This window comes from Aegilops tauschii, chromosome 3 (assembly GCF_002575655.3).
Source record: "Aegilops tauschii subsp. strangulata cultivar AL8/78 chromosome 3, Aet v6.0, whole genome shotgun sequence".
Classification (NCBI taxonomy): Eukaryota; Viridiplantae; Streptophyta; class Magnoliopsida; order Poales; family Poaceae; genus Aegilops; species Aegilops tauschii.
The window spans coordinates 59,992,207-60,007,151 of record NC_053037.3 but is presented as its reverse complement, the minus strand read 5'-3'; positions in this window follow the sequence as shown (position 1 = coordinate 60,007,151).

Genomic DNA, 14,945 nt, shown 5'->3' with positions numbered 1-14,945 from the left:
CCGTTGTGGTTTTGCATAGGTAAGAAACGTTCTTGCTAGAAACCCATAGCAGCCACGTAAGACATGCAACAACAATTAGAGGACGTCTAACTTGCTTTTGTAGGGTATGCTATGTGATGTGATATGGCCAAAAGGATGTGATGAATTATATATATATGTGATGTATGAGATTGATCATGTTCTTGTAATAGGAATCACGACTTGCATGTCGATGAGTATGACAACCGGAAGGAGCCATAGGAGTTGTCCTAATTTATTGTATGACCCGCGTGTCAATGAAAAACGCCATGTAATTACTTTACTTTATTGCTAACCGTTAGCCATAGTAGTAGAAGTAATAGTTGGAGACAACTTCATGAAGACACGATGATGGAGATCATGGTGTCATGCCGGTGACGAAGGTGATCATGCCGCGCCTCGAAGATGGAGATCAAAAGGCGCAAGATGATATTGGCCATATCATGTCACTTTATGATTTGCATGTGATATTTGTCATGTTTACATCTTATTTGCTTAGAACGACGGTAGCATAAATAAGATGATCCCTCACTAAAATTCCAAGAGATGTGTTCCCCCTAACTGTGCACCGTTGCGAAGGTTCGTTGTTTCAAAGCACCACGTGATGATCGGGTGTGATAGATTCTAACGTTCGCATACAACGGGTGTAAGCCAGATTTACACATGCGAAACACTTAGGTTGACTTGACGAGCCTAGCATGTACAAACATGGCCTCGGAACACAAGAGACCGAAAGGTCGAACATGAGTCGTATAGTAGATACGATCAACATGAAGATGTTCACCGATGATGACTAGTCCGTCTCACGTGATGATCAGACATGGCCTAGTTGACTCGGATCATGTATCACTTAGATGACTAGAGGGATGTCTATCTAAGTGGGAGTTCATTAAATAATCAGATGAACTTAATTATCATGAAAATAGTCAAAAGGTCTTTGCAAATTATGTCGTAGCTTACGCTTTAGTTCTACTATTTAAGATATGTTCCTAGAGAAAATTTAGTTGAAAGTTGATAGTAGAAATTATGCGGACTGGATCCGTAAACTGAGAATTGTCCTCATTGCTACGCAGAAGGCTTATGTCCTTAATGCACCGCTCGGTGTGCTGAACCTCGAGCGTCGTCTGTAGATGTTGCGAAACATCTGACATACACGTTTTGATGACTACGTGATAGTTCAGTGCATAATGCTAACGATTTTAAATTGTGGCACCAAAGACGTTTTTGAAACGTCGCAGAACATATGAGATGTTCCAAAGACTGAAAATGGGATTTCAGACTAGTGCCCACGTCAAGAGGTATGAGTCCTCTGACAAGTTTCTTAAGCCTGCAAACTAAGGGAGAAAAGCTCAATCGTTGAGCATGTGCTCAGATTGTCTGAGTACTACAATCGCTTGAATCGAGTGGGAGTTAATCTTCCAGATGAGATAGTGATGGTTCTCCATAGTCACTGCCACCAAGCTATTAGAGCTTCGTGATGAACTATAACATATCAGGGATAGACATGATGATCCTTGAGCAACTCGCGATGTTTGACACCGCGAAAGTAGAAATCAAGTAGGAGCATCAATTGTTGATGGTTAGTAAAACCACTAGTTTCAAGAAGGGCAAGGGAAAGAAGGGATACTTCATGAAACGGCAAATCAGTTGCTGCTCTAGTGAAGAAACCCAAGGTTGAACCCAAACCCGAGACTAAGTGCTTCTGTAATGAGGGGAACGGTCACTGAAGCAGAACTACCCTAGATACTTGGTAGATGAGAAGGCTGGCAAGGTCGACAGAAGTATTTTGAATATAAGTTATATTATTGTGTATTTTACTAGTACTCCTAGCAGCACCAGGGTAATAAATACCAGTTTGGTTGCTAAGTGTTAGTAACTCTAAATAAAAGGCTACGGAGACTAGCTAAAGGTGAGATGACGATATGTGTTGGAAGTGTTTCCAAGGTTGATGTGATCAAACATCGCACACTCCCTCTACCATCGGGATTGGTGTTAAACCTAAATAATTGTTATTTTGTGTTTGCGTTGAGGATAGACATGATTGGATTATGTTTATCGCAATACGGTTATTCATTTAAGGAGAATAATGGTTACTCTGTTTATTTGAATAATACCTTCAATGGTCTTGCACCTAAAATGAATGGTTTATTGAATCTCGATCGTAGTGATACACATGTTCATGCCAAAAGATATAAGATAGTAATGATAGTACCACATACTTGTGGCACTGCCATTTGAGTCATATTGGTATAAAACGCATGAAGAAGCTCCATGTTGATGGATCTTTGGACTCACTCGTATTTGAAAAGATTGAGACATGCGAACCATGTCTATTGGTATATATGCATGAAGAAACTCCATACAGATGGATCGTTTGGACTCACTTGATTTTGAATCACTTGAGACATGCAAATCATATCACATGGGCAAGATGACTGAAAGGCCTCGTTTTCAGTAAGATGGAACAAGAAAGCAACTTGTTGGAAGTAATACATTTTGATGTGTGCAGTCCAATGAGTGCTGAGGCACGCAGTGGATATCGTTATGTTCTTACTTCACAGATGATTTGAGTAGATGCTAAGTATATTTACTTGATGAAACACAAGTCTGAATTATTGAAAGGTTTGAGTAATTTCAGAGTGAAGTTGAAGATCATCGTGACAAGAGGATAAAATGTCTATGATATGATCATAGAAGATGAATATCTGAGTTACGAGTTTGGCACACAATTAAGACATTGTGGAAATTGTTTCACAACTAATACTGCCTGAAACACCATAGTGTGATGGTGTGTCCGAACATCATAACGACACCCTATTGGATATGGTGCATACCATGATGTCTCTTATCGAATTACCACTATCGTTTATGGGTTGGGCATTAGAGACAGCCGCATTCACTTTAAATAGGGCACCACGCAATTCCTTTGAGACGACACCGTATGAACTATGGTTTAGAGAAGCCTAAGCTGTCGTTTCTTAAAAAATTTGGGGCTGCGACGCTTATGTGAAAAAGTTTCAGGCTGATAAGCTCGAACCCAAAGCGGATAAATGCATCTTCATAGAATACCCAAAACAGTTGGGTATACCTCCTATTTTAGATCCGGAAGCAAAGTGATTGTTTCTAGAAACAGGTCCTTTCTCGAGGAAAAGTTTCTCTCGAAAGAATTGAGTGGGAGGATGGTGGAGACTTGATGAGGTTATTGAACCGTCACTTCAACTAGTGTGTAGCAGGGCACAGGAAGTTGTTGTTGTGGCACCTACACTAATTGAAGTGAAAGCTTATGATAGTGATCATGAAACTTCGGATCAAGTCACTACCAAACCTCGTAGGTCGACAAGGATGCGTACTACTTCAGAGTGGTACGTAATCCTGTCTTGGAAGTCATGTTGCTAGACAACAATGAACCTACGAGCTATGGAGAAGCGATGGTGGGCCCGGATTCCGACGAATGGCTCGAGGCCATAAAATCCGAGAGAGGATCCATGTATAAAAACAAAGTATAGACTTTGGAAGAACTACTTGATGGTCGTAAGGCTGTTGGGTGCAGATGGATTTTAATAGGAAGACGGACAATGATGGTAAGTGTCACCATTAAGAAAGCTCGACTTGTCGTTAAGATGTTTTCCGACAAGTTCATGGAGTTGACTACGATGAGATTTTCTCACTCGTAGCGATGCTAAGAGTCTGTAAGAATTATATTAGCAGTTACTGCATTATTTATGAAATCTAGCAGATAGGATGTCAAAAAACATTGTTTCCTCAAAGATTTTCTTGAGGAAAGGTTGTATGTGATACAACCAGAAGGTTTTGTCAATCCTGAAAGATGCTAACAAGTATGCAAAGCTCCAGCAATCCTTCTAAGGATTGGAGTAAGCATCTCGGAGTTGGAATGTATGCTTTGATGAGATGATCAAAGATTTTGGGTTTTTACAAAGTTTATGAGAAACTTGTATTTCCAAAGAAGTGAGTGGGAGCACTATAGAATTTTTGAGGAGTATATCTTGTTAACATATTGTTGATCAGAAATGATGTAGAATTTCTGGAAAGCATACAGGGTTATTTGAAAAGTGTTTTTCAACGGAAAACCTAGATTAAGCTACTTGAACATCGAGCATCAAGATCTATTAGGATAGATCAAAAACGCTTAATAGTATTTTCAAATGAATACATACTGTGACAAGATTTTGAAGGAGTTCAAAATAGATCAGCAAAGAAGGAGTTCTTGGCTATGTTACAAGGTGTGAGTATTGAGTAAGACTCAGAACATGACCACGGCAGAAGATAGAGAAAGTACGAAGGTTGTCCCCTATGCTTTAGACGTAGGCTCTACAGTATGCTATGCTGTGTACCGCACCTGAAGTGTGCCTTGCCATGAGTCAGTCAAGGGGTACAAGAGTGATCCAGGAATGGATCACATGACAGCGGTCGAACTTATCCTTAGTAACTAGTGGACTAAGGAATTTTCTCGATTATGGAGGTGGTAAAGGAGTTCGTCGTAAAGGGTTACGTCGATGCAAACTTTGACACTAATCCAGATGACTCTGAGTAGTAAACCGGATTCGTATAGTAGAGCAGTTATTTGGAATAGCTCCAAGTAGCGTGTGGTAGCTGCATCTACAAGATGACATAGAGATTTGTAAAGCACACACGGATCTGAAAGGTTCAGACCCGTTGACTAATAACCTCTCTCAAAAGCGAGATATGAACAAACCCCATGGGTGTTGGATTCATTACAATCACATAGCGATGTGAACTAGATTATTGACTCTACTGCAAGTGGGAGACTGTTGGAAATATGCCCTAGAGGCAATAATAAAATGGTTATTATTGTATTTCCTTGTTCATGATAATTTTCTATTGTTCATGCTATGATTGTATTAACTGGAAACCGTAATACATGTGGGAATACATAGACCACAACATGTCCCTAGTAAGCCTCTAGTTGACTAGCTCGTTGATCAATAGATGATTATGGTTTCCTGACCATGGACATTGGATGTCATTGATAACGGGATCACATCATTAGGAGAATGATGTGATGGACAAGACCCAATCCTAAGCATAGCACAAGATCGTGTAGTTCGTTTGCTAAGAGCTTTTCTAATGTCAAGTATCATTTCCTTAGACCATGAGATTATGCAACTCCCGGATACCGTAGGAATGCTTTGGGTGTACCAAACGTCACAACGTAACTGGGTGGCTATAAAGGTGCACTACAGGTATCTCTGGGCCCACTCGGTAATGCATCATCATAATGAGCTCAATGTGACCAAGTGTTTGGTCACGGGATCATGCATTACGGTACGAGTAAAGTGACTTGCCGGTAACGAGATTGAACAAGGTATTGGGATACCGACGATCGAATCTCGGGCAAGTAACGTACCGATTGACAAAGGGAATTGTATACGGGATTGATTGAATCCTCGACATCGTGGTTCATACGATGAGATCATCGTGGAGCATGTGGCAGCCAACATGGGTATCCAGATCCCGCTGTTGGTTATTGGCCGGAGAACGTCTCAGTCATGTCTACATGGTTCCCGAACCCGTAGGGTCTACACACTTAAGGTTCGGTGACGCTAGAGTTGTTATGGGAAATAGTATGTGGTTACCGAAGGTTGTTCGGAGTCCCGGATGAGATCCCGGACATGACGAGGAGCTCCGGAATGGTCCGGAGCTGAAGATCGGTATATTGGACGAAGGGTATTGGAGTCCGGAATTGTTCCGGGGGTACCAGGTGATGACCAGCGTGTTCGAAATGGGTTTCGGAGGCCCCGACAAGCGTTGGGGGGCCTTATGGGCCAAGGGGAGGGGGCACATCAGCCCACTAAGGGGCTGAGCACCCCTCCCACCCCATCTCACGTAACCTAGAGAGGTGGGGGCGCCACCCCTAGGGCAGCCGCCCCTCCCGGCTTGGGGGGCAAGTTTCCTAGCGGGTGGGGGCGCCCAAACCCATCTAGGGTTTCCCCTGGCCGCCACCCCTCCTCTAGATCCATCTAGAGGGGCCGGCCCCCTCTCGCCTTCCCCCTATATATAGTGAGGAGGTGGGAGGGCAGCCACACCCCTTCCCTGGTGCAGCCCCTCCCTCCTCCAACTCTTCCTTCTCCTCCGTAGTGCTTGGCGAAGCCCTGCAGGAATACCAGAAGCTCCACCACCACGCCGTCGTGCTGCTGGAGTTCTCCCTCAACTTCTCCTCTCCCCTTGCTGGATCAAGAAGGAGGAGACGTCCCCGGGCTGTACGTGTGTTGAACGCGGAGGCGCCGTCCGTTCGGCGCTAGATCGGATCTTCCGCGATTTGAATCGCCGCGAGTACGACTCCATCAACCGCGTTCTTGTAACGCTTCCGCTTAGCGATCTTCAAGGGTATGAAGATGCACTCCCTCTCTCTCATTGCTAGCATCTCCTAGATTGATCTTGGTGACACATAGGAATTTTTTTAATTATTGCTACGTTCCCCAACAGGTCGCGCATAGCTGCCCTCCGACGCCGACGGTTCATTGCACTCTACACTTCGGAGTTGGTGACGGATACATTATCCGAATCTTCACAGAGAGGACAATCCGGCATTGCATCCGTATCAACTCTAGCCCTGGAGGCAGGGTCCGGGGTCGGATTGGCTGAGGCATGTCTGGCAAGGTCTCCAGACACAGTCCGGCGAATGCTCTTCCTGAAATAAAGCACAACAGGAAACGTCAAAATTCAGTATGACTGCAGTGGGGCATATTAAAAATCATACCTCTTCGATGAAGGCGCGGTGGTGTTGCCATCCGCCTTTCTCTTCGAAGACCCGCCCTGCGCAGGCTCCGCCCTCTTAAGGGATGCCTCTGATACGGCGTGGCGAGACGATCACCACCCCTTTGAAGCATGAGACAGTGCGGTGGGTGAGGCACAATGGGAAAACTCTTTCGGAGGAGACGTCTCCTGAGTACTTACGTGGGAGGAGGGAAGGAGGCCGGGCTAATCGGCTATAATGGCCACTTTTGTGCCGTTGTAGCTCGCCTGATAGAAGACTCCCTCCTTGAGCTCTACGAATATATCTGGATCCTCTTCATATCTAGGATCCAGGTCCCGAATGCGGTCCTCCGGCTGCAGAGTGGGGCTATAGATCCCCGTGGCAACCTTCCTCCATTCCTGTTAAAAATGGCCGGATTAAGTTCAACTAGATGCGACTCAGGAAGAGGATTGTGTAAGGTTACGAAGCGGAGGCTCACCCAGCTGGGAGGGTTGTACATGGAAAAGCCCTCTCGGCACTTAAGGCGAGTGAAATCTCCTTTCTCCCCTTTATAAAGATCAGCCAACATGGCGGCCAAGGCGGCGAAGTTGTCCGGACCCTTGCGCCCGCAGCATGATGCGTCATCCTCCCCGTTGTAGTGCCACATGGGGAGTCCTCTGGATTGGAGTGTTGGGGAACGTAGTATTTCAAAAAAATTGCCTATGATCATGCAAGATCTATCTAGGGGAAGCATAGCAACGAGCGGGGAGAGTGTGTCTACGTACCCTCATAGACCGAAAGCGGAAGCGTTTAGTAAGGCGGTTGATGTAGTCGAACATCTTCGCGATCCAACCGATCCAAGTACCGAACGCACGGAACCCCCGCGATCTTCACACGTTCAGCTCGGTGACATCCCTCGAACTCTTGATCCAATTGAGGCCGAGGGAGAGTTTCGTCAGCGCGATGGCGTGGTGACGGTGATGATGAAGTTACCGGCAGAGGGCTTCGCCTAAGCACTACGATGATATGACCGAGGTGTTGAACTGTGGAGGGGGGCACCGCACACGGCTAACTGATTGTCTGTTGTGCCTTTGGGGTGCCCCCTGCCCCCGTATATAAAGGAGGGGAGGAGGAGGTCGGCCAACAAGGGGCGCGCCAGGGAGAGGGGAGTCCTACTAGGACTCCAGTCCTAGTAGGATTCGGCCCCACCCTTTTTTCCTTCTACCGGAGGGGGAAAAGGGGAAGGAGAGGGAGTAGGAGAAGGAAAGGGGGGTGGCACCCCCTTCCCAAGTCCAATTCGGCCTCCTCCCTTGTGGGGGGCGCACCAGCCCCTTGTGGGCTGGTTATCCTCCCTTCTATGGCCCATAAGGCCCATATCTTTCCCCGGGGGGTTCCGGTAACCTCCCGGTACTCCGGAAAAATGCGCGAATCACTCTGAACCATTCCGATGTCCGAATGCAACCTTCCAATATATGAATCTTTACCTCTCGACCATTTGGAGATTCCTCGTCATGTCCGTGATCTCATCCGGGACTCCAAACAAACTTCGGTACATCAAATCACATAACTCATAATACAAATCGTCATCGAACGTTAAGCGTGCGGACCCTACGGGTTCGAGAACTATGTAGACATGACCCAGACACATCTCTAGTCAATAACCAATAGCGGAACCTGGATGCTCATATTGGCTCCTACATATTCAACGAAGATCTTTATCGGTCAAACCGCATAACAACATACGTTGTTCCCTTTGTCATCGGTATGTTACTTGCCCGAGATTCGATCGTCGGTATCATCATACCTAGTTCAATCTCGTTACCGGCAAGTCTCTTTACTCGTTCCATAATGCATCATCCCGCAACTAACTCATTAGTCACATTGCTTGCAAGGCTTATAGTGATGATCATTACCGAGAGGGCCCAGAGATACCTCTCCGGTACTCACAGTGAAAAATCCTAATCTCGATCTATGCCAACTCAGCAAACACCATCGGAGACACCTGTAGACCATCTTTATAATCACCCAGTTACATTGTGACGTTTGATAGCACACAAGGTGTTCCTCCGGTATTCGGGAGTTGCATAATCTCATAGTCCGGCGAACATGTATAAGTCATGAAGAAAGCAATAACAATAAAACTAAACGATCATTATGCTAAGCTAACGGATGGGTATTGTCCATCACATCATTCTCTAGTGACGTGATCCCGTTCATCAAATGACAACACATGTCTATGGCAAGGAAACTTAACCATCTTTGATTAACGAGCTAGTCAAGTAGAGGCATACTAGGGACACTCTGTTTGTCTATGTATTCACACATGTATCAAGTTTCCGGTTAATACAATTCTAGCATGAATAATAAACATTTATCATGATATAAGGAAATATAAAATAACAACTTTATTATTGCCTCTAGGGCATATTTCCTTCAGTCTCCCACTTGCACTAGAGTCAATAATCTAGTTCACATCGCCATGTGATTTAACATCAATAGTTCACATCACCATGTGATTAACACCTATAGTTCACATCCTTATGTGACCAACACTCAAAGGGTTTACTAGAGTCAGTTAATCTAGTTCACATCGCCATGTGATTAACACCCAAAGAGCACTAAGGTGTGTCATGTTTTGCTTGTGAGAGAAGCTTAGTCAACGAGTCTGCCACATTCAGATCCGTATGTATTTTGCAAATTTATGTGTCTACAATGTTCTGCACGGAGCTACTCTAGCTAAATGCTCCCACTTTCAATATGTATCCAGATAGATACTCAAAGTCATCCAGATCGGTGTCAAAGCTTGCATCGACGTAACTCTTTATGACGAACTCTTTATCACCTCCATAACCGAGAAATATTTCCACAGTCCTCTAAGGATAATTTTGACCGTTGTCCAGTGATCTACTCCTAGATCACTATTGTACTCCCTTGCCAAACTCAGGGCAGGGTATACAATAGGTCTGGTACACAACATGGCATACTTTATAGAACCTATGGCTAAGGCATAGGGAATTACTTTCATTCTCTCTCTATCTTCTGCCGTGGTCGGCCTTTGAGTCTTACTCAACTTCACACCTTGCAACACAGACAAGAACTCCTTCTTTGACTGTTCCATTTTGAACTACTTCAAAATCTTGTCAAGGTATGTACTCATTGAAAAACTTATCAAGCATCTTGATCTATCTCTATAGATCTTGATGCTCAATATGTAAGCAGCTTCACTGAGGTCTTTCTTTGAAAAACTCCTTTCAAATACTCCTTTATGCTTTCTAGAAAATTCTACATCATTTCTGATCAACAATATGCCATTCACATATACTTACTAGAAAGGCTGTAGTGCTCCCACTCACTTTCTTGTAAATACAGGCTTCACCGCAAGTCTGTATAAAACTATATACTTTGATCAACTCATCAAAGCGTATATTCCAACTCTGAGATGCTTGCACCAGTCCATAGATGGATCGCTGGAGCTTTGCACACTTTGTTAGGACCTTTAGGATCGACAAAACCTTCTGGTTCCATCATATACGACTCTTCTTTAAGAAATCCATTAAGGAATGTAGTTTTGACACGATTTGCCAGATTTCATAAACTGTGGAAATTTCTAACATGATTCAGACAGACTTTTAAGCATCGATACAAGTGAGAAAATCTCATTGTAGTCAACACCTTGAACTTGTCGAAAACATTTTTGCGACAATTCGAGCTTTGTAGATAGTAACACTACTATCAGCATCCGTCTTCCTCTTGAAGATCCATTTTATTCTCTATGGCTTGCCGATCATCAGGCAAGTCAACCAAAGTCCATACTTTGTTCTCATACATGGATCCCATCTCAGATTTCATGTCCTCAAGCCATTTCGCAGAATCTGGGCTCATCATCGCTTCCTCATAGTTCGTAGGCTCGTCATGGTCAAGTAACATGACCTCTAGAATAGGATTATCGTACCACTCTGGTGCGGAACGTACTCTGGTTGACCTACAAGGTTCGGTAGTAATTTGATTTGAAGTTTTATGATCATCATCATTAGCTTCCTCACTGATTGGTGTAGGAATCACTGGAACTGATTTTTGTGATGTACTACTTTCCAATTCGGGAGAAGGTACAATTACCTCATCAAGTTCTACTTTCCTCCCACTCACTTCTTTCGAGAGAAACTCCTTCTTTAGAAAGGATCGATTCTTAGCAACAAAGTTCTTGCCTTCGGATTTGTGATAGAAGGTGTACCCAACATTTTATTTTGGGTATCCTATGAAGACACACTTTTCCGATTTGGGTTCGAGCTTATCAGGTTGAAACTTTTTCACATAAGCATCGCAACCCCAAACTTTAAGACACGACAGCTTAGGTTTCTTGCCAAACCACAGTTCATACGGTGTCGTCTCAACGGATTTAGACGGTGCCCTATTTAACGTGAATGAATCTATCTCTAATGCCTAACCCCAAAACGATAGTGGTAAATCGGTAAGAGACATCATAGTTTGCACCATATCTAATAAAGTACGGTTATGACGTTCGGACACACCATTATGCTGTGGTGTTCTAGGTGGTGTGAGTTGCGAAACTATTCCACATTGTTTCAAATGAAGACCAAACTCGTAACTCAAATATTCATCTCCGCGATTAGATCGTAGAAACTTTATTTTCTTGTTACGATGATTTTCCACTTCACTCTGAAATTCTTTGAACTTTTCAAATGTTTCAGACTTATGTTTCATCAAGAAGATATACCCATATCTGCTCAAATCATCTGTGAAGGTCTAAAAATAACGATACCCGCCGCGAGCCTCAACACTCATCGGACCGCATACATCAGTATGTATTATTTCCAATAAGTCAGTTGCTCGCTCCATTGTTCCGGAGAACGGAGTCATGGTTCCAATAAGGCATGGTTCGCAAGCATCAAGTGATTCCAAAAGCCCATCAGCATGGAGTTTCTTCATGCTCTTTACACCAATATGACCTAAACGACAGTGCCACAAATAAGCTGCATTATCATTATTAACTTTGCATCTTTTGGCTTCAATATTTATGAATATGTGTATCACTACGATCGAGATTCAATAAACCATTTATATTGAGTGTATGACCATAGAAGGTTTTATTCATGTAAATAGAACAACAATTATTCTTTGATTTAAATGAATAACCGTATTGCAATAAACATGATCCAATCATATTCATGCTCAACGTAAACACCAAATAACATTTATTTTAGGTTCAACACTAATCCCGTAGGTAAAAGGGAGTGTGCGATGGTGATCTTATCAACCTTGGAATCACTTCCAACACACATCATCACCTCACCCTTAACTAGTCTCACTTTATTTCGCAACTCCCATTTCGAGTTACTACTCTTAGCAACTGAACCAGTATCAAATACCGAGGGGTTGCTATAAACACTAGTAAAGTACACATCAATAACATGTATATCCAATATACCTTTGTTCACTTTTCCATCCTTCTTATCCGCCAAGTATCTAGGGCAGTTCCACTTCCAGTGACCATTTCCTTTGCAGTAGAAGCACTCAGTTTCAGGCTTGGGTCTAGATTTGGGCTTCTTCCTGGGAGTGGCAACTTGATTGCCATTCTTTCTTGAAGTTCCCTTTCTTTCCCTTGCCCTTTTACTTGAAACTAGCGGTCTTGTCAACCATCAACACTTGATGCTTTTTCTTGATTTCTACCTTCGCCGATTTCAGCATCGCGAAGAGCTTGGGAATCGTTTCTGTTATCCCTTGCATATTATAGTTCATCACGGAGTTCTAGTAACTTGGTGATAGTGACTAGAGAACTCTGTCAATCACTATCTTATCTGAAAGATTAACTCCCACTTAATTCAAGTGATTGTAGTACTCAGACATTCTGAGCACATGCTTACTAGCTATTCTCCTCCATCTTGTAGGCTAAGTACTTTGTCAGAGGTCTCATACCTCTCGACTCGGGCATGAGTCTGAAATACCAATTCCAGCTCTTGGAACATCTCATATGCTCCATGGTGTTCAAAACATTTTTGAAATCCCGGTTCTAAGCCGTAAAGCATGGTGCACTAAACTATCAAGTAGTCATCATACCGAGCTTTGTCAAAAGTTCATAACGTCTGTATCTGCTCCTGCAATAGGTCTGTCACCTAGCGGTGCATCAAGGACATAATTCTTCTATACAGCAATGAGGATAATCCTCTGATCACGGACCAAGTCCGCATCATTGCTACTATCATCTGTCAACTTATTTTTCTCTAGGAACATATCAAAAATAAACGGGGAGCTACATCGCGAGCTATTGATCTACAACATAGTTATGCAAATACTATTAGGACTAAGTTCATGATAAATTAAAGTTCAATTTAATCATATTACTTAAGAACTCCCACTTAGATAGACATCCCTCTAGTCATCTAAATGATCACGTGATCCATATCAACTAAACCATGTCCGATCATCACGTGAGATGGAGTAGTTTTCAATGGTGAACATCACTATGTTGATCATATCCACTATATGATTCACGCTCGACCTTTCGGTCTCAGTGTTCTGAGGCCATATCTGCATATGCTAGGCTCGTCAAGTTTAACCCAAGTATTCTGCGTGTGCAAAACTGGCTTGCACCCGTTGTATGTGAACGTAGAGCTTATCACACCCGATCATCACGTGATGTCTCAGCACGAAGAACTGTCGCAATGGTGCATACTCAGGGAGAACACTTATACCTTGAAATTTTAGTGAGAGATCATCTTATAATGCTACCGCAGAACTAAGCAAAATAAGATGCATAAAGGATAAACATCACATGCAATCAATATAAGTGATATGATATGGCCATCATCGTCTTGTGCCTTTGATCTCCATCTCCAAAGCACCGTCATGATCACTGTCATCACCGGCTTGACACCTTGATCTCCATCGAAGCATCGTTGTCGTCTCGCCAACTATTGCTTCTACGACTATCGCTACCGCTTAGTGATAAAGTAAAGCAATTACATGGCAATTGCATTTCATACAATAAAGCGACAACCATAAGGCTCCTGCCAGTTGCCGATAACTTCTACAAAACATGATCATCTCATACAACAATTTATATATCATCACGTCTTGACCATATCACATCACAACAAGCCCTGCAAAAACAAGTTAGACGTCCTCTACTTTGTTGTTGCAAGTTTTATGTGGCTGCTACGGGCTTAGCAAGAACCGTTCTTACCTACGCATCAAAACCACAATGTTTTTTCGTCAAGTGTGCTGTTTTAACCTTCAACAAGGACCGGGCATAGTCACACTCAATTCAACTAAAGTTGGAGAAACAGACACCCTCTAGCCAGCTGTGTGCAAAGCACGGCGGTAGAACCAGTCTCATGAACGCGATCATGTAATGTCGGTCTGGGCCGCTTCATCCAACAATACCGCCGAATCAAAGTATGACATGCTGGTAAGCAGTATGACTATTATCGCCCACAACTCATTGTGTTCTACTCGTGCATATAACATCTACGCATAGACCTGGCTCGGATGCCACTGTTGGGGAACGTAGTATTTCAAAATTTTGCCTACGATCACGCAAGATCTATCTAGGAGAAGCATAGCAATGAGCGGGGAGAGTGTGTCTATGTACCCTCGTAGACCAAAAGCGGAAGCGTTTAGTAACGCGGTTGATGTAGTCGAATGTCTTCGCGATCCAACCGATCCAAGTACCGAATGCACGGCACCTCCGCGATCTGCACACGTTCAGCTTGGTGACGTCCCTCGAACTCTTGATCCAGTTGAGGCCGAGGGAGAGTTTCGTCAGCACGATGGCGTGGTGATGGTGATGATGAAGTTACCGATGCAGGGCTTCGCCTAAGCACTACGACGATATGACCGAGGTGTTGAACTGTGGAGGGGGGCACCGCATACGGCTAAAAGATTGTCTGTTGTGCCTTTAGGGTGCCCCCTGCCCCCGTATATAAAGGAGGGGAGGAGGAGGCCGGCCAACAAGGGGCGTGCCGGGGAGAGGGGAGTCCTACTAGGACTCCAGTCCTAGTAGGATTCGGCCCCACCCTTTTTTCCTTCTACCGGAGGGGGAAAAGGGGAAGGAGAGGGAGTAGGAGAAGGAAAGGGAGGTGGCACCCCCTTCCCAAGTACAATTTGGCCTCCTCCCTTGTGGGGGGCTAAGCTGCTTTGGATTGGTCTGATAACCCCCCTGCTGCTGTTGATGACCCTGGCCAGACTGTTGATT